At 36.1% G+C, this 20,000-nt stretch overlaps 1 long non-coding RNA gene across 1 annotated transcript; it reads left to right on the top strand.

Moving 5' to 3' along the window:
* Positions 1-1,282: 1,282 nt before the first annotated feature.
* Positions 1,283-15,092, top strand: LOC144970378 (uncharacterized). The gene is made up of 3 exons (XR_013644943.1): positions 1,283-1,356; positions 3,600-3,653; positions 8,936-15,092. It is a non-coding gene; the product is annotated as an uncharacterized LOC144970378 (long non-coding RNA).
* Positions 15,093-20,000: the final 4,908 nt, after the last annotated feature.

Below are 20,000 nucleotides of genomic sequence, written 5' to 3'. Positions count from 1 at the left end.
TTATTCGTTTGCGTTGTGTTGTAGATGTTAAATACAGTCGAGATACCTAGGCCTAGTGCTCTAGACTCTAAATATCTAAGTCTAATTTCTTACACTACAGATACTAGACGTCTACGCTTACAGTTAAAGCTTTATTCGTTGTAGTAAATTCATTCCGAATCCAAATAAAATAAAATGGATGGATTTCAATTTCAGGGTCCGTAATATCGAACCAAATTGGTCACCCCAAATTATCTGTACACGCCCATACACAATTCCATTATCCATAGTCCATACGCTTCACTACAGTGTGTCACATAACTATACTATAACGCCGTCACATAAAGCCTTTTCATAGCGCTCTTTTTCACGGTGTATTGAATTTTTTTTAATATAATAAAAAAAATCTTGCACTAGACTAGACATAAAAATCGACATTCATACAAATCTGAACTGAATTCATCTGAATGAGTATAATCCACATTAATTAGACTGTTAACGGTTTTTTCAAAAGTAAATTGAATTTGAAAGCATTGAATTCAATAGCTTTTAACAGCCTCATAAGCCAAATATTTTAAACTTTGTCAGCTGTGTAGTGTAATATGAGTCAAGATTGGAGGTCAAAATAATTAACTGAGTTATGCCCCTTTGTATTTTAAGAACTGAAATTCTTTGCAGGTGATTTTTACAATGAAGCACCTCAAAATACAAGGAAAGCTTTCATGTGCTTATAGAAATAGTGAAATAACGATAAGTATTCAATTGTAAGCTTCAATTTATTAGACAAAGACAGATACTGTCTTACAATTCAATACTTACCGTTATTTTTTTCTTCGAGATTCAATCAGCACCATTTTAATTATAGAAATAGTGTATCTGCACAATATATCAAACTTTGAAAAAAATCCCACCGACAATTTGATGTATACGGGAATTGTAGAATGAACAAATCTAATTTATTACTGTTTTAGACTCCGATCTCACCATTTTCTGATCCATTGTTTGGAATCCACAAACAAAGAGTTTTACAAACTGAAATCATAGATTCCAGTATTCCACCTTAGATTGCCTTCAGCATTAACCAACATTTGGTATTTACAGAAGTGACAATTTTTCTCCTGATAATTCATTTTCAAGAGTTTGATTTTATTTTTTTAATTGGCGAGGTCAAAAAATTATTAGTTACTATTATCATTAAGTGCAAGGCTGCATATCTTTCAAAACATAATTTCTTTGCTCATTATCTGTTTACAAATTCAAAACATAATCAAGAAATACATCTTTTATTTTTAATTCACTAAAAGACAGCTTGAAGATACAGGATTGCATCGTGTATTCATCAAAAGATTGTATTCGTAATGGAGATCCAATCTTGAGGTAGGTATTCCATTTAGCTTCTCTCTCTCTCTCTCTCTCTCTCTCTTCTCTCTCTCTCTCTCTCTCTCTCTCTCTCTCTCTCTCCTCTCTCTCTCTCTCTCCTCTCTCTCAAACCTTCTGTATCTCTCCGTCTCTCTCTATCTCTTTTTCTATCTGTCTCTCTGTTGGCTTAGTTAACTGGTGAAGTAAAATACTAGCGAAAGAGTGAAAATGGAAAGGCTTCATATGGGGACAAATCAGACAATGGACGTTTCGGGTACAAACCCTTCGTGAGCACAACAATACACAAATAAATGTGGAAAACAAATAAAATATAATGAAAAATAACTTGTATCGCCTCAACCCCCCTCCCTGCCCCCCCCCCCTCCCCTTTTTTATTTTTTAATTTTTTTTTTCCTGTTGACGTTGTTGCTGTGTTTGTTTGTTTTTTTGTTTTTTTTTTGTTTTTTTTTTCTCTCCTCTTTCCTCTTTTCTATCTATCGATCTATCTATCTGTCTATCCATCTCTATCTATCTATCTATTTATCTGTATATTCCACTTTACTATCGCATCGCCATCTGATCATTTGTATTTCCTTCGCGAAGATTCGTCCTTCGCTCATCCAACAAACACCCCCCCCCCCCTCCCACCTCTGCCGTGACTCTTTCACCTCGCCCTCTACAACGCCCCCTACTGTTTCACAACAGCTTTCTACTACTACTATTACTACTATTACTACTACTACTACTACTACTACTACTACTACTACTACTACTACTATACTACTACTACTACTACCACTTATATGTCTTTTATCTTCCATTATTTTCTGGAAAGTTCTGTTCCCTGACGCTGACCTTTTCTTATCAATTAGATCACCCCCCTGGGGTACCCTATCCTCTACCCACGCCATGCTAACATTTCATTCATACTGCAACCACCATTGAGTACAGACGATACAAGTTATTTTTCATTATATTTTATTTGTTTTCCTCGTTTATTTGTGTATTGTTGTGCTGATGAAGGGTTTGTACCCGAAACGTCCATTGTCTGTTTTGTTCCCATACGAAGCCTTTCCATTTTCACTCTTTCGTTAGTATTTTACGACACCGGCTTCAGGCAGCCCTTACCATTTTCTACTTAACTGGTGAAGGCGTTGTATAGAAAGGACGTTTTGATAATTCGATAATAATCTTGCTAAACATCAACTAATTAAATAGATAAGGAATGGATAAATGAAAAAGATTTAAGTATGAGGACACAAACAGCTGTAAACATATTGGTGATCAATAATTAGATAGTGAAAAAAAAACAAAAGTCCCGTGATATGAAACTCATTGAATGCCTTGTTTGGAAAGCACTGACAATAGTCCGTTCAAAGAAAACGCATAGACTAAAATGTATTTCAATTGCTCAAGGTAGTGAATATCAGTCAAAACTCACAGGTTACAGCGATTATAATTACTAATTTTAAGTTTGATTTAATACAAGCTGTTTGCAGGGCTTCTGACTGACAAGTTTCTAAAGATAACACTTACAACAATAAAATAAAAATAAAATTCCCTTTATTCATCCTATAGGGGAAATTTGTCTTTAGAGTCTATTCCAAGGGAATACTGGAATAACCCAGACGTCAGCCGCAGTGCTGCACTTCAAACTGAGCTTGGGCGAGATGACTTGCTCAAGGCCACACAGCGCAGCCAGTATTAGAACTCTGGGCCTTTGGGGTACAAAACAAAAACTGTACCACTGAGCCACACTTCCCCACCCAACTGAAACTGAAACAGTGATAAAGATCAATGTATCATGCCAAAAACATGGTTTTAAAGAGTTCACAAGTGATAAAATAAATAAAACTGGCCCACCATTTAAAGAAACTGTGTCTCTATCCTTACTGTAAAATATTTTCTCGTCATTTAGCTAACAACTACAAAGTAAAATGGCTTATAGTTATAGTAGTAGAATTCTTTTTTTTACTAATGTTATATATTGAAATTGGTTTGAGTATAAACTCTCATAAGTGTCATAATATCTGTCTGTGCTGCACGATTAATAGCCTTGTGCTATGTCTTCATTTAGAAGTTAGCTTTTGAGGCTCAACAGGGAACAGAACTTGTCACATTGTTTTAGTAGTTAACCAGTTGAGCTATCGGGTGAATGTAAAGATGATCTGAACGTTAGTCGTGAGACTGCATTTCTTTCAAAACATAACTTCTTCGATCACAACATAAACAAGAATAACGTTTTTTATTATTTTCTCAAGGATGGACAGGATTGGATTGTGTATTCTTCATAGGACTGGAGCCTTCTCTTTGAGGTAGGAATGTCTGTTGGTCTTCTTTCTCTCTCTCCCTCTCTCTACCTCCCTCACCCTCTTCCTCTCTCTCTCTCTCTCTCTCTCTCTCTCTTTCTCTCTCTCTCTCTCTCTTCTCTCTCTCTCTCTCTCTCTTTCTCTCTCTCTTCTCTCTCTCTCTCTCTCTTCTCTCCTCTCTCTTTCTCTTCCTCTTTCTCTCTCTCTTCTCTCTCTCTCTCTCTCTCTCTCTCTCTCTCTTTCTCTCTTCTCTTCTCTCTCTTCCTCTCTCTCTTCTCTCTCTCTCTCTTCTCTCTCTCTCTTCTCTCTCTCTCTCTGTGTTCCTCTTTGTGGGGACCTGTGCTTGTGTCAGGATGAGACATTTAGGTGATCTCAAACTAAGTACATTGATAGTGGCTCTACATCTACATCTGTTCCCTATTTGATCTCCTCTGTCTCCCTTTTTCTTGGTTACTTTGATTGTAATTCTAGAAATTTTTACTATCCCACTTTCTTCCTTTTTACCGGCGCTGATATTACCTAAATGTGTGGCAAGCGCCGTAAATCCCTTAAAAACGAACATACTACCACTACTACAAGCACCACCACCATTACTACTACTACTACTAATACTAATACTACTACTACTACGACTACTACTACTACTACTAATACTACTACTACTACTACTACTACTACTACTACTACTACTACTACTACTTCTGCTGCTGCTGCTGCTACCACTACTACTACTACTACTACTACTACTACTACGACTACTACTACTGCTACGACTACTACTACTACTAATCTCTAATACTACTTCTACTACTACTACTACTACTACTAATCTCTAATACTACTTCTACTACTACTAATCAGTGATGCCAAAACTCTGGTCTCACCGGAAAAATACTCTGGTCGGGAGCCAAAAATTTCGGTAGCGGACAGCATCCGTCAAATTCCGGTGAGGTCAATATGTTCAAGGATAACCCCCCCCCCCCCCCCTTTTCCAAACACCATCATCATCACTGCCACTAATATTACAACCATCGTATCATCACTACTACTACAACCACCACCACCACATCATCATTACCACTGCTACTACAACCACCACCACCACATCATCATCACCGCTACCACTACTACTACAACCACCACCACCACCACATCATCATCACTTCCACTGCTACTACAACTACCACCACCACCACATCATCACTACAACCACCACCACTACATCATCATCATTACTACCACTACTACTAAAACTACCAGCCCCACCAGAACCACCACATCATCATTACCACTTCTACTACTGCAACCACCACCACCACATCATCACTACCACTACTACAACCACCACCACCACCACCACCATATCATCTTTACCACTACTACTACTACAACCACCACCACCACATTATCATCACTACCACGACTACTACTATAACCACCACATCATCATTATCACTACTACTACAACCACCACCACCACCACATCATCACTACCACTACTACTACAACCACTACATCATTACCACTACTACTACAACCACCACCGCCACCACCAAATCATCACTATCACTACTACTTCAACCATCCCCACCACATCATCATCACTGCAACTACCACTACTACTACAACCACCACCACATCATCATTACCACTACTACTACAACCACCACTACCACATCATCACTACCACTACTACTACAACCACCACCACCACATCATCATTATCACTACTACTACAACCACCACCACACCACATCATCACTACCACTACTACTACAACCACCACTACCACATCATCATCACTACCATTTGTACTACAACCACCACCACCACATCATATCACTACCACCACTACTACAAGCACCACCATATCATCATCACTATCATTTGTACTATAACCACCACCACCACATCATCATCATTACCATTGCTACTACGACTACCACCACCACATCATCATCACCACAACTACTACTACTACAACAACCACCACTGCAACATCATCATTACTACCACAACCACTATCACCACATCATCACTACCACTACTACGACAACCACCACGTCATCATTACCACTTCTACTACTACAACCACCACCACCACATCATCACTACCACTCCTACTGCAACCACCACCATCACCACATCATCATTACCACTACTACGACTACAACCACAACCACTACATTATCATCACTACCACGACTACTACTACAACCACCACTGCCACATCATGATCACTACCATTTGTACTTCAACCACCATCACCACTAACATCAACATCACGACCACAACACTAGAACCACTATGCCACCACCACATCATCATCACTACAACTACTACTTCAACCACCACCACCACATCATCATCACTACCACTACTACTTCAACCACCACCATATCACCATCACTACCACTATTACTACAACCACGAACACCACCTCATCCTCACTACCACCAGTATACTACAGGTAACTTTGGGATTGCATTTGGAAATGTGTTTATGTAACATTCCAATTCCTTTCTCTTGTGTGCGGAAATTCCTCTTTCGGCATTGATATTCCTATGAGTGGTGTCTGAAACTCCTGTGAGCCAAATTTAAAGTTGGCGTCTCTGACTACTACTACTACTACTACTACTACTACTACTACTACTACTACTACGACTACTACTAATACTACTACCACTATCACCACCACATCATCATCATCATCACAATCATCAACATCATCATCACTACTACTACTGCTACTACAATCATCACCACCACTCATCACTGCTACTCAAACGCCACCACGACATCATCATCATCAATACCACTGCTTCTACAGCTATCATCACCACATCAACACTACTGCCACTACCACTACAACCACCATGACATCATCACCACAATTACTACTAAAACCACCATTATACATCATTACCACCACTGCAACAACAACCACCACCACATTATCGTTAATAAAACTTTGCTCACAACTACCACCACCACCACATCATCATCACTACCATCGTTACTACAATTAGCTCCCCCAGATCATCATCCTACAACTTTTACTACAACCACAACCACCACATCATCATTACTAATACCAACAGTACAACCACCTACATATCATCACCACACCACGACCACTGCACATTACCACAACTACAACCACTACTACCAACACATTATCATCACTACCACGACTACTACTACAACCACCACTACCACATCATCATCACTACCATTTGTACTACAACCACCATCACCATAACATCAACATCACGACCACTACACTACAACCACTATGCCACCACCATATCATCATCACTACAACTACTACTTCAACCACCACCACCACATCATCATCACTACCACTACTACTTCAACCACCACCATATCATCATCACTACCACTATTACTACAACCACGAACACCACCTCATCCTCACTACCACCAGTATACTACAGGAAACTTTGGGATTGTATTTGGCAATGTGTTTATGTAACATTCCAATTCCTTTCTCTTGTGTGCGGAAATTCCTCTTTCGGCATTGATATTCCTATGAGTGGTGTCTGAAACTCCTGTGAGCCAAATTTAAAGTTGGCGTCTCTGACTACTACTACTACTACTACTACTACTACTACTACTACTACTACTACTACTACTACTACTACTACTACTACTACTACTACTACTACTAATACTAATACAACTAATACTTCTACTTCTTCTACTAATTCTAACATCTAATACTACTACCACTATCACCACCACATCATCATCATCATCACCATCATCAACATCATCATCACTACTACTACTACTTCTACAATCATCACCACCACTCATCACTGCTACTGCAAACGCCACCACGACATCATCATCATCAATACCACTGCTTCTACAGCTATCATCACCACATCAACACTACTGCCACTACCACTACAACCACCATGACATCATCACCACAATTACTACTAAATCCACCATTATACATCATTACCACCACTGCAACAACCACCACCACCACATTATCGTTAATAAAACTTTGCTTACAACCACCACCACCACCACCACATCATCATCACTACCATCGTTACTACAATTAGCTCCCCCAGATCATCATCCTACAACTTTTACTCCAACCACAACCACCACATCATCATTACTAATACCACCAGTACAACCACCTACATATCATCACCACACCACGACCACTGCACATCACCACAACTACAACCACTACTACCAACACATTATCATCACTACCACTACTACCACAACCACAACCACCACATCGTCATCACTGAAACCACAACTATCACATCATCAATACCAGTACGACTACAACCGTCACCGCCACATCAACACTTCTACCACTACTACTACAACCACCACCGCCACTCATCCTCCTCTCTACAACCACCACCACCACCACATCATCATCACTACTGCTACAGCCACCACCATCAACACCACTACCACTGCTATTACTACAACCACTGCCTCCACATCATTATCACTACTTCCAATACAACTACAATCACAAGCACATTATCATCATACCACTACTACTACTACTACAAATGCAGTCAACTCCACCTCATCATCACTACAACTACTACTACATGCACCAAAACAAAATCTTCACTACAAATACAACCACTGCTACCACATCATCATCACTACTACTACTACTACTACTACTACTACTACTACTACTACTACTACTACGGCTACTACTACGACTACTACTACTACTACTACTACTAAGACAGGAGGTAAATATTTTCATCGAGGCAGTTATTGCAAATAATAGCGTGCAATATGTGTTTTGATCATCTTTTTTGTGCACCATGAATGATATCAATCAATGTCATATTGTAGGTGTTAAATAGGCCTCTCACAAAATAGTATGTATATAATACTAAGACTAGGCCTCTCACAAAAGATTATGTTTAGTATACTAAGAACAGGCCTTTTATAAAATATTATGTATATACTGAGACTAGGCCTCTCACAAAATATGTATATACTAAGACTAGGCCTCTCACAAAATATGTATATACTAAGACTAGGCCTTTCACCAAATAGTATGTATAACCTAAGACAAGTTCTCTCGCAAAATAGTTTGTATATACTAAGACTACAAACGACTTAGTTGAAGCAAACTTTGAAAATCTTGAAAGATAGAAAGCCCCAGGATTAGACAAGAATCAACAAAAGTTGAACTAGATGTGAAGTCAAAGAACTGATTTTTTTTCCTGCATTTTATGATCTGTTACTCTTTGTTACAGATATTTGACGTCATCAAGCTCCAGGAATCGAGATTGGCCATATGTGGGCGGTAGGGGCGGTGGCCAGCAGGGATGGTGAGGTCATGGAGAATGATTGTGGTATTCAGTGGAGTAATGGGATGGGTTATATTGGAGGGCCCCGGGGATTGTAATGGCAGGGATCAAGATGTTGGAGGAGTTGTTGGTGGCGAGGTGATGATGGGGATGTAGATGGTGGAGCAACAATAGTGACATTGTTGGTGAAGGTGGCATTGTTGGGTGACGGGATGATGGAAATCATGATGGGAGGGTTGTGGTGGTGAAGGGATGATGATGGGAAGTGATGATGATGGCAATGGTTGTGAAGGGAGGTAATGGTGGAGGAAGTGATGATGGTGGTATTGGTGAGGTTGTAGTGATTGTGATGTAGAGATTGTGTTCGTCGAGGAAGGTGGTGGTGGGTGGAAGTTGTGGGGAGGATGAGGATGCTGGAGGTAGATTCAGTGATAAAGTGAAGGTGGTGGTGTGGTTCTGGACTTGGGTTTGAGTTGATTCCAACTGGTTAGGGCCGGGTGAGTTACATTCGTGTTCTTTGTTGACAAGATGATTGTGGTTGGCATTCGCATGGATTTGAAATACAGATAAGTGTGCTTCTACCGGTGGGGGTGTATTTTTTTGTGTTTCATGTCCATACCCAAGTGCAGTAGGCGGACTGGAGGCCTACAGGAAGCCCGAATGTGTTTGGGCAGAATGTTGATTTACAATTGTCTTGAAGACGGGGATAGGGATGTGATTTGTTTGACTCTTTGTGGATGGGTCACCTTGACCCTGGGTTTGGAACTGTGCCATTTACTGGATCTTTATTGTTGAACCTGCTTCTATCATTTTCGCCAAGCCATGGCTTTCACTTATTACCACTAACCTCACATCATGGTCTCTTCTATCACAACCCCTATGACTCTACCATTACTTCCCATCATCCCTTCCAAAGCTATCACCTCCCAACACAACCATTGCCATCAGAATCGCCTCCCATCATCATCATCTTCACCACCATAGCCCTGCCGGAGTGATTTCCATCATCACGTCACCTGCCTTGCCATTTTCACCATCATTGTCACTGCTGCTGCTTCCATCATCTACATCCCTGCCATCACTTTTATATCAACAATACTTTCTTCATCTTGAGCTCTGCTGGTGCAATCTCTGCCGATCTGACCCTGAAAATTACTCTTAGAACGTCATGATCATTTGAAGTGGCTTTATCGTCCCTGCCACCTTGCAAGGCAAGCAAGACAAGCAAGGCAAGCAAGTCAAGCAAGTCAAACCATCAATGGTGACTCTTATCACCATTGCCACTTTCACCATCAATGGTGACTATCATCACCATTGCCTCTTTCACTATCAATGGTGACTCTTATCACCATTGCCTCTTTCACCATCAATGGTGACTCTTATCACCATTGCCTCTTTCACCATCAATGGTGACTCTTATCACCATTGCCTCTTTCACCATCAATGGTGACTCATCACCATTGCCTCTTTCACCATCAATGGTGAATCTTATCACCATTGCCTCTTTCACCATCAATGGTGACTCTTATCACCATTGCGTCTTTCATTATCAATGGTGACTCTTATCACCATTGACTCTTTCACCATCAATGGTGACTCTTATCACCATTGCCTCTTTCACCATCAATGGTGACACTCATCACCATTGCTCCTTTCATCGCGTCCTTTCCAAATTTTGTCAAGCCTATATTATACACTCAAGCACTTAAAGAATTTCATTCACCGTTAATAAGATTTAAATGCCCAATCTTTAACTTCAGATATGGTAAACTTTCAGTTGTTTTTGTCGTATTTTTTCAAGTTGCAGTGTTGTGTCATTTTTCTTTAATCTTAATTTTTTGTTCACAATATTTCATCAACTCTCAACATGACATAAGGGAATATCTATTACAATTGCCTTGTAGTTGGATAGAAAGATAATTTTCTTAAGAAAAGTCATCTTATCAAAATTAAAAGAAATTTTTTTCCTGTCTCAGAATTTTCAATGGCCATTTTAATGTTAATGACTCGCGATAAATGTACTGTATAAAATAGCTTTCACTTTGTATAAAGTTTTGATAAATGTACTTTCATTACATCCAACATTCAGTTTACCTTATTTTAATCTCTTATTCATGTATCATTCATTGCCTATAAGTTTTATTGTCTAATATTTTAAAGTCATATCAATGTCTGGTTTTATTGGAATGTAATTTCAAACTCATTTAATACTTTAACATTATTTATGCAAATATAACAGTAGCTTTTTAAAAACAGAACAATTCATTTATTTAATATTGATTAGCTTGAGTATATTATTTCTGTACACGTAAATGCTTACTACTTAAAGAAGTGATTTGTTTCTAGAAACCTCTCTGTTTAAACATTACACAGATCGCTTGACATATCATTCTATAGATATATCTAATACCCTTTTAATTTTGCGATGCCTATACACTTTTGATTTATTAGCAATGATACAAAAGTAATAATAGTTTTTCTTAAAAGAAAGGTAAGAGTGATGCACTTATTACAAAATATTAATAATACGTTAAGTTTTTATAAAACATGGTTTTAATTTCTTTAATATTCATCGTTATTCAAGTAATAAATTTTTTAGTCAGCCGTAGTAATTTGATAATTTGATATTTTAGTATTTAGTTAGAATGCACATGTTGACAAAATATGTTACAGTTTGTTTAAAAAACAAACAGGTTCAAGAACGCTTTTGTTATCATTATATACATAAACTGAAATTCAGGTGTTTCGTATATTTCTTTTATAAATTTAATGTTATAACTATTATTGTCATTTGTATAAAATGTGTGATATGTTACCTAACTATAAATATATAAATATTTTGCAAAATGTTCTTTAGATAATGCCCTTTTAATTTTGTCATGACAACACTTTTTTATCATGTAGTTTGTTAATTTTAATAGAAATATATTTTATTATTACATCATTTGTATCAAGTAATTTAAAATTAATTTCACTCTTTATTATAGCAGTCATAGATTTATAACAAATGAAGCATAACATTCAAAACTTAAAAGAGTTTTAAAATACTAGAAGCAATCATTATTAAAGTAAACAATAATTTGAATGTATTTATCTGGATTGATATGTAATTGATCTTTGTTTGTCGGCAAATGCATTATCATTTTTTTCTTTTTCAGAGATTATTAAAATCATAGTCCATTTCTAAAATTTCGTTCTTAGATTTTATATTAACTTGTAGTTGAATAGGACTTTGTGCTACTGATTTTCTTATACACCCTAATTGAGTAATGTTGTTTTTCATTTGTCACATGTCATCGTAAGTAACGCTTGATAGAATTTTAATTTATTCGCAATCATATGAAAATAGCGGTAACAATGATGAATTTTTATGAGTAAGCATTGTTTTAATTTTGATTTTAAAAATATCCCATTGTTTTCAAAAAACAATAATGATATGGTTGACATCAACTCACACATTTTCAGCGGGTGGTTGGATGGGAGCATCACCCTTGAATCATATACCTATGATGTTCGCATGGGTGTACGATCCGATAGTGATGTCGTTTCTTCTTCTCTTTACTAGCCTATCCTGCTTCTTTGGTTTGTGATTGTATTTTTGACAGGGGATATTTTTTTTCCTGTAAATCCTCTGCCTGTTTGTTCTTGGTTATTTATAATTTAGCTTATGATATCTTTAGGTTATGATTTTGATTGACATTTGTACTATTTTTGTTAGATTGCTTGTTTTTTTGTTTCAGCGGTCTCTCATATAACCTCAATTGTGTTGGAAGAGACCTAAAGCAACAAAAAAAAAAAATAAAAAAAACACATTTTCATTTAGGAATATTTTTGTATAATGTTAATACTTAATGCTTAGAGAAGAAATTATTGTTGATATAAAAATTATATTCTTTTATCTGAGAAAGAAATTACAAGCTCAACAATTTTACACAAATCCGTTATTTACATTATCATTGTAAAAATATATTCTCATATATAGATTTGATCTTCTAATATTTTTTTGATCCATCAATTTTCAAACGATAAATTTCTCAGCCAGCCATTATTACGAAATAAACATCAGAGAGAGAGAGAGAGAGAGAGAGAGAGAGAGAGAGAGAGAGAGAGAGGGTGTATATTCACACTTTTCACGCCAAAACAATATTAGCTATATGACAAGTGGGGTCTAGAATTAAGCTTGAATAATTTAAAGATTAAAAACAAAAAGATCCATTGTTTTCGAATATATGATGTCATGGCCAAGTAGTCATTATATAAATAAGCAAGTATTTTGTTGTTTTTATTTGAATTCAACATGTAGTTTACCTTCCTTTTTTCTTCAAATAATGAACATCTCAGTCGCCCAATCATTAATTGGTAAAATAGAGTAGTTTAGAAGTAACATATATTGCCAGTTGGACTGTGCGTTTATTTGCTCCTTGCCAAGGAAGAAATATATCATTTCTGTAAGGAAATGGGCCAAAAGTATTTTTAGCTTTTTTACTTGTTTAAATATATAATACGATGTTGAATTAAGCAAAGTCATACATGGAATTTAAACAAAATGAAATTCATTGTAATTGGATATGGCATTTTATTTGGCATCTTTTAAAGAAATCACCAACATGTTCTAATGATTTGTAATAACCATTAAATGTTTATTGCTGGCACAAATTATAAGATGCTACCACTTTCTAACATAGATTTTTAAATCGTGATATTTAATGACATTGTATATAGTGTTGATGAGTGTTTATAATAATGTATTTCGGACATACATATGTAATCTCAGTGTCTATAGAAAATCCACATATAGTTGTGGGGCTGTATTTTATATTGTCTTTTTACAATTGATCCAATTTTATTTCCATACTGTCTGGTGACCTGCCACTCAAAACTTTTATAATTCTCAATTATATCAGCTCAGACCACTCAGAGAAATTGTTTAATTTTTGAATCACATTCTTTGCTTGTTAAATTTGATATTGTCACACGATTTAGTGTGACTAATTCTAAAGTTAAGATATTTTTATGGCTGAAGTGGTGATAGTGAAAACGCGTGTTGTAAAAATAATTAATGCAGTTGTGAAATGATAAACACTTCTGCTATAAGGAATACAGTTTTGTCCTTTCCAACGTTTTGAAATTATGATGTATTATAGAAGAAACCATATTTTTTGTGGTTTGATTAATTGGAGATCATCATCATCATCATATCGTGTCACGCCAGTGGTTGATCCATTGGATGGCTTCAGGGTGCAGCCTCTCAGGTCCATATCACTGATATGTGGTCCAAGTTCGCACTCGTGAAGGATGTGGTCCATGTTTTGAGCCGTGTGTCCACATTGACATTGGCAGTCTGAAGAAAGTCCCCAATTTTGTAAGGTTGTTTTGGTCTTCCCCACTTTAGACCTTGCCCTGTTCAGTGTCAACCAATCTTTCCTGGGGAGATTTACTCCGCTTGGCAGTTCTTCTTTGGGTTCCTGAATGGCATCATTTGGGCAGCAGTCCCATTCTTTCCATGAATGCACTCTGTATATGGCTGCATGGTCGGGGTGGATGCCTTCAGTTGTCAGGAAGCTTGTTGTAAAAATAATTAATGCAGTTGTGAAATGATAAACACTTCTGCTAAAAGGATTACAGTTTTGTCCTTTCCAACGTTTTGAAATTATGATGTATTATAGAAGAAACCATATTTTTTGTGGTTTGATTAATTGGAGATGACACATTTTTATGTGACTGAATCCAAAGTTAGATACCAGGTGAAAAGAGTGAAAGTTCATATCCTGAAATTACAAATGCAGTAGTAACGTAATGTGCACTTCTGCTAAAGATAAAATGAATTTGTCATTTTCAAAATGTTAAACTTTTTTCTCCTTTCTTTCACACTTTTCCATACCAGCCAAATTTACCCTAATCTGTTTTGAGGAAAAGGTTCACCAATATGAATTTGATATCCATTCACCTCATTTTGTATGTTATAGTGATGATTGCCTAATTTATAACATGGATATATCACCTTTATAAAATTTGTAAACATTTTCTTTTTTTGGTGTTGTATAAATTTTATGACCACTCGTCCCCCTCCTCCTCCCCATCCTCCTCCTCCTCCTCCTCCTCCTCCTCCTCCTTCTTGTTCTTCTTCTTCTTCTTCTTCTTCTTATTATTATTATTATTATTATTATTATTATTATTATTATTATTATTATTATTTTTTATTCTTCTTTTACATTTTCCCCCTCCTCTTCCCATCCTTATCCTCCTCCCCCTCCCTCATCTTATTCTTTTTTCTTCTTCTTTTTCTTCCTTGTCTTGTTCTTTTTGTTCTCGTTGTTGTTGTTGTTGTTGTTCTTCTTCTTCTTCTTCTTCTTCTTCTTCTTCTTCTTCTTCTTCTTCTTCTTCTTCTTCTTCTTCTTCTTCTTCTTCTTCTTCTTCTTCTTCTTCTTCTTCTTCTTCTTCTTCTTCTTCTTCTTCTTCTTCTTCTTCTTCTTCTTCTTATGCTTCTCCTTATGCTTCTTCTTATGCTTCTTCTTATGCTTCTTCTTCTTCTTCTTCTTCTTCTTCTTCTTCTTCTTCTTCTTCTTCTTCTCTTCTTCTTCTTCTTCTTCTTCTTCTTCTTCTTCTTCTTCTTCTTCTTCTTCTTCTTCATTTTTATTCTTCTTCTTCTCCTTCTCCTTCTCCTTCTCCATCCCCTTCTTCCTCTTCTTCTTCTTCTTCTTCTTCTTATGCTTCTCCTTCTCCATCCCATTCTTCTTCTTCTTCTTTCTTCTTCTTCTTCTTCTTCTTCTTCTTCTTCTTCTTCTTCTTCTTCTTCTTCTTCTTCTTCTTCTTCTTCTTCTTCTTCTTCTTCTTCTTCTTCTTCTTCATTTTTATTCTTCTTCTTCTCCTTCTCCTTCTCCTTCTCCATCCCCTTCTTCTTCTTCTTCTTCTTCTTCTTCTTCTTCTTCTTCTTCTTCTTCTTCTTCTTCTTCTTCTTCTTCTTCTTCTTCTTCTTCTTCTTCTTTTTCTTCTTCTTCTTCTTCTTTATTTTTATTCTTCTTTTTCATTCTTCCACATCTCTTCCTCGTCCCACCCTTCTCCTCCTCCCATCCCTCATCTTATTCTTCTTTTTCTTTTCTTGTTCTTGTTCTCCTTCTTCTCCTTCTTCTTCTTCTTCTTCTTCTTCTTCTTCTTCTTCTTCTTCTTCTTCTTCTTCTTCTTCTTCTTCTTCTTCTTCTTCTTCTTCTTTTTCTAGAAGTAACATATATTACAAGTTGGACTGTGCGTTTATTTGCTCCTTGCCAAGGAAGAAATATATCATTTCTGTAAGGAAATGGGCCAAAAGTATTTTTATCTTTTTTACTTGTTTAAATGTATAATACGATGTTGAATTAAGCAAAGTCATACATGGAATTAAAACAAAATGAAATTCATTGTAATTGGATATGACATTTTATTTGGCATCTTTTAAAGAAATCACCAACATGTTCTAATGATTTGTAATAACCATTAAATGCTTATTGCTGGCACAAATTATAAGATGCTACCACTTTCTAACATAGATTTTTAAATCGTGATATTTAATGACATTGTATATAGTTTTGATGAGTGTTTATAATAATGTATTTCGGACATACATATGTAATCTCATTGTATATAGAAAATCCACATACACTTGTGTGGCTGTATTTTATATTGTCTTTTTACAATTGATCCAATTTTATTTCCATACTGTCTGGTGACTGCCACTCAAAACTTTTATAATTCTCAATTATATCAGCTCAGACCACTCAGAGAAAATGTTTAATTTTTGAATCACATTCTTTGCTTGTTAAATTTGATATTGTCACACGATTTAGTGTGACTAATTCTAAAGTTAAGATATTTTTATGGCTGAAGTGGTGATAGTGAAAACGCGTGTTGTAAAAATAATTAATGCAGTTCTGAAATGATAAACACTTCTGCTATAAGGAATACAGTTTTGTCCTTTCCAACGTTTTGAAATTATGATATATTATAGAAGAAACCATATTTTTTGTGGTTTGATTAATTGGAGATCATCATCATCATCATCATATCGTGTCGCGCCAGTGGTGGATCCATTGGATGGCTTCAGGGGTGCAGCCTCTCAGGTCCATATCACTGATATGTGGTCCAAGTTCGCACTCGTGAAGGATGTGGTCCATGTTTTGAGCCGTGTGTCCACATTGACATCGGCAGTCTGAAGAAAGTCCCCAATTTTGTAAGGTTGTTTTGGTCTTCCCCACTTTAGACCTTGCCCTGTTCAGTGTCAACCAATCTTTCCTGAGGAGATTGACTCCGCTTGGCAGTTCTTCTTTGGGTTCCTGAATGGCATCATTTGGGCAGCAGTCCCATTCTTTCCATGAATGCACTCTGTATATGGCTGCATGGTCGGGGTGGATGCCTTCAGTTGTCAGGAAGCTTGTTGTAAAAATAATTAATGCAGTTATGAAATGATAAACACTTCTGCTAAAAGGAATACAGTTTTGTCCTTTCCAACGTTTTGAAATTATGATGTATTATAGAAGAAACCATATTTTTTGTGATTTGATTAATTGGAGATGACACATTTTCATGTGACTGAATCCAAAGTTAAATAACAAGTGAAAAGAATGAAAGTTCATATCCTGAAATTACAAATGCAGTAGTAACGTAATGTGTACTTCTGCTAAAGATAAAATGAATTTGTCATTTTTTTCTCCTTTCTTTCACACTTTTCCATACCAGCCAAATTTACCCTAAACTGTTTTGAGGAAAAGGTTCACCAATATGATTTTGATATCCATTCACCTCATTTTGTATGTTATAGTGATGATTGCCTAATTTATAACATGGATATATCACCTTTATAAAATTTCTAAACATTTTCTTTTTTTGGTGTTGTATAAATTTTATGACCACTCGTCCCCCTCCTCCTCCCCATCCTCCTCCTCCTTCTCCTCCTCCTCCTTCTTCTTCTTCTTCTTCTTATTATTATTATTCTTATTCTTCTTCTTCTTCCTCTTCTTTTTTTTCTTTATTTTTATTCTTCTTTTACATTCTTCCCCATCTCTTCCTCTTCCCATCCTTCTCCTCCTCCCCCTCCCTCATCTTCTTCTTCTTCTTCTTCTTCTTCTTCTTCTTCTTCTTCTTCTTTTCTGCTTCTTCTTCTGCTTTTCATTCACCTTCTTCTGCTTCTCTTTCACCTTCTCCTTCTCCATCCCTTCTTCTTCTTCTTCTTCTTCTTCTTCTTCTTCTTCTTCTTCTTCTTCTTCTTCTTCTTCTTCTTCTTCTTCTTCTTCTTCTTCTTCTTCTTCTTCTTCTTCTTCTTCTTCTTCTTCTTCTCTTCTTCTTCTTCTTCTTCTTCTTCTTCTTCATTTTTATTCTCCTTTTCCCATTTTCCCCCTTCTCTTCCTCTTCCCATGCTTCTCCTCCTCCCTTCTTCTCCATCTTCTACTTTATTTTTATTCTTCTTTTTCATTCTTCCCCATCTCTTCCTCGTCCCATCCTTCTCCTCATCCCTCATCTTATTCTTCTTTTTCTTCTTTTTCTGCTTTCCTTCTTCTTCTTCTTCTTCTTCTTCTTCTTCTTCTTCTTCTTCTTCTTCTTCTTCTTCTTCTTCTTCTTCATCTTCTTCTTCTTCTTCTTCTTCTTCTCTTCTTCTTCATCTCATCTTCATTTTTATTCTTCTTCTTCTTCTCCTCCTCCATCTCCTTCTCCTCTCTCCTCCCCCTTCTTCCCTTCTTCCTCTTCTTCTCTTCTTCTTCCCTTCTTCTTCTTCTTCTTCTTTCTTCTTCTTCTTCTTCTTCTTCTTCTCTTCTTCTTCTTCTTTTCTTTTTCTTTTTCTTTTTCTTCTTTTTTCTTCTTCTTCATCTTCTTCTTCTTCTTCATCTTTCTTCTTCTTCTTCTTCTTCTTCTTCTTCTTCTTCTTCTTCTTCTTGATCTTCTTCTTCTTTAGTTTAGACATTAAAACATTTTGAATGTTGCAAATATTGCTCTAGTCATATATTGTGTTTGTGAAAATTCAAATTATACTGCAGTTAGATGTGGCATTACGTTAGGCATCTTTTTAAGAAATCACCATTATCAATATTTCGAACATTTCTTTTTCTGTCTTTTGTTATATTTTTTGGCACCATCTAAATGGTTAATACACATAGAACTTATAGAATAACTGCCTCACTCTTACATAAAATTTTAATTCATGATATGTAAATATGTGTTTATAGACGTCTAATTGTGTTTGTGACAAATATGTTATCTCATTGATTTTTTTAGAGCTTAACTCCCGCAAACAAAAGAAAGATCTGTCTTTCGCCATAATTTTGTATCACTTTTGAATAAATTCAATTATCAGATTATTACATAAATCAGTTTAAATCAAATTCAACATCACTTCCTGAAGTAAAAGAACTCAATTTTAATTTATTCCCTAATTTGAAACGTGAATCGCCTTTGGAATCCAAATTAATTCCCGTTTCTGCAGGTTTTCCTGTATTTTGGTGAGAATAGTTGGCTTGCTATGTGTGGATCATATTACAATGTACTTTTTGCCAATTTGAATATGACTTAGCTACCCACTTATGGCTTGATAAACATAGGTATGGCTTTTTAAATAATAGCAAAATGAGGATTCTTATCCTGATCTTTATTGAATCTGTTGCAAGCGCCGTAAAACCCTTAAAATAAAAAAACAATTATTGAATCTGAAACTCTAGCTAAATGCAGCTACTGGACTCGACTTTGAATGTTGTCGACTATGAATATGTTATGACTTTTCAACATTATATCTGTATTTATATTTTTTTTTTTTTTTGGTCATGTTATGACACAAATCGGTGACTTGTCAACTCAAAACATTAATAGATATAAAAATGTTGATGCCGTAAATAATAAATGAACAAAAAAAACAATTATTACCAAACATGTTGTATGAATTAAAAGTTGAATATTTTCTTGGCTGAAGCACTGGGGTATAAATACATTTTTATTCAACTAAAATTGAATACCTATTTCTCACCTAACCTCTGAAGACAAAATTAAAAAGAGA

The sequence above is a fragment of the Berghia stephanieae genome, chromosome 4 (genome assembly GCF_034508935.2).
Source record: "Berghia stephanieae isolate SIO BIC M18660-M18661 chromosome 4, UCSD_Bste_1.3, whole genome shotgun sequence".
NCBI lineage: Eukaryota > Metazoa > Mollusca > Gastropoda > Nudibranchia > Aeolidiidae > Berghia > Berghia stephanieae.
This window is presented reverse-complemented; position numbering and strand designations above follow the sequence as displayed.